The following is a 1,804-nucleotide window of genomic DNA, read 5'->3' as shown; positions in this document are numbered from 1 at the left end:
GCTTGAAAAGAACAATTCTAATCATATGTGTGTGTGTGTGTGTGTGTGTGTGTATACTTTTTTTGACATTTACATGCAAAACAAGACAATAGATGCTGTCACTCCATTATTTTACTATCAGTTCAAGAATTCAATTTTTTTCCACATAAGATTTACTAGTTATTTTATTGGTCACAGCGAGATTAGAGTTTAGGTAAGGCCCTTTTCCTAGAAATTCACTTTCATATTCTTTTGATATGAGTTGTCATCTTGTAGAAAGTTTATTTTCAACAAGAGTTGAAATGAAACAACTTGTCTATTTCAACAGGCATTGAAAAGGTGGCTTTGGATCCAAGATTAAATAATAACAGTGGTATAAGAATGTTAGTATAAACAACAGTACACCAGGGCACATTAGTTAAGTGATGAAGCCTGTGACTTCAAGGTCAAATGCTCTTTTTAAATTTATATTTTATGCTGAGTTTCAGCATTCCTTTACTTCCTTGAAACCATGAAATTCTTTTGATTAAGTCTGTAAAAGCTTCTTTCACTTGCTTGTTCCTCGGGCTTTAAATTTATGGGTTTAAAATGGGGGCAACTGAATTAGTAAGCACCAACACTCTTATTAATTGTCACTTCATCTTTTGCTGAAGGTTTGACATAGATGAAGATCCAATTACCATAGATGATAGAAACCACAATCATGTGAGAAAAACAGGTAGAAAAGGCCTTCATCTTTTGCTGGGCAGAAGGAAATTTTATGATGGTCTTAATGATGTATATATATGACAGAACTACACACAGAAATGTCCCGAAGTTAGTCAACACAGCAAGGGCAACAACCAACTGTTCTATGAACCTTGTGTCTGAACAAGAGATCTTCAGCATAGGAGAAGCATCACAGAGAAAATGGTCAATGACTATAGTCACAGAACTCCATGTTTAAGCCCAGGCAGAGTGATGGAAATATGACCAGCCAACCTGCTATCCAACAGCAAATAACAAGTCTTCCACAGACTCTGCTGTTCATGATGGTTGCATAAAGTAAAGGTTTGCAGATGGCCACATAATGGTCATAGGACATGATGGCCAGGAGAAAAAAAATCTGTTCTCCAAAAAGAATAACAAAAAATAGTTGGGCAGCACAGCATTGTAGGAAATAGTCTTGTCCCCAGTTGATAAGCTGTATAAGAATCTGGGAATGCACAGCGTGGTGAATAAGGTTTCTAAAAAGGAGAAGTGTTTCAGGAAAAAGTACGTGGTAGTTTTAAGGTGAGAGTCTACTAAAGTGAGTATAATGATGGTCAGATTCCCAGTTACACTCAATAAGTAGGAGACAAGCAGAAATATAAAAATCAGAACCTGCATTGGAGGGTCATCTGTCAGTCCAGGAGTATGAATGTAGGTAATGATGTATTGTTTCTCATTGCTGACTTGTACTTCTTCTCAAGCTCCTCACAAAGCCAAGTGAAACTGAACTGAGAAAACTTGTATGAAATTACAAGGCCATGGCCATTGGGTAAAAAATAAATCTAATCAATGCAATGAATAGTCATTTTCTTCTTTGACTTGACAATGACCGATCATAACTCTGGAATTCTCAGCTCCTTTAATGTGCATCATATTAATAAGTTGCTTCCCTTGTAGCTCAGTCGGTAAAGAATCTACCTGTGATGCAGGAGACTCAGGTTCGATTCCTGGGTAGGGAAGATCCCCTGGAGAAGGAAATGGCAACCCACTCCAATACTCTTGCCTGGAGAATCCCTTGGACAGAGGAGCCTGGTGGGCTACAGTCCGTGGGGTCGCAGAGTTGGACACGACTAAG

At 38.1% G+C, this 1,804-nt stretch overlaps 1 pseudogene; it reads right to left on the bottom strand.

The window, feature by feature from the left end:
• Window positions 1-425: 425 nt before the first annotated feature.
• Window positions 426-1,406, bottom strand: LOC122679056 (annotated as a pseudogene).
• Between the last annotated feature and the right edge of the window lie 398 nt (window positions 1,407-1,804).

The sequence above is a fragment of the Cervus elaphus genome, chromosome 3, assembly GCF_910594005.1.
Source record: "Cervus elaphus chromosome 3, mCerEla1.1, whole genome shotgun sequence".
NCBI classification, from domain to species: domain Eukaryota; kingdom Metazoa; phylum Chordata; class Mammalia; order Artiodactyla; family Cervidae; genus Cervus; species Cervus elaphus.
This window is presented reverse-complemented; position numbering and strand designations above follow the sequence as displayed.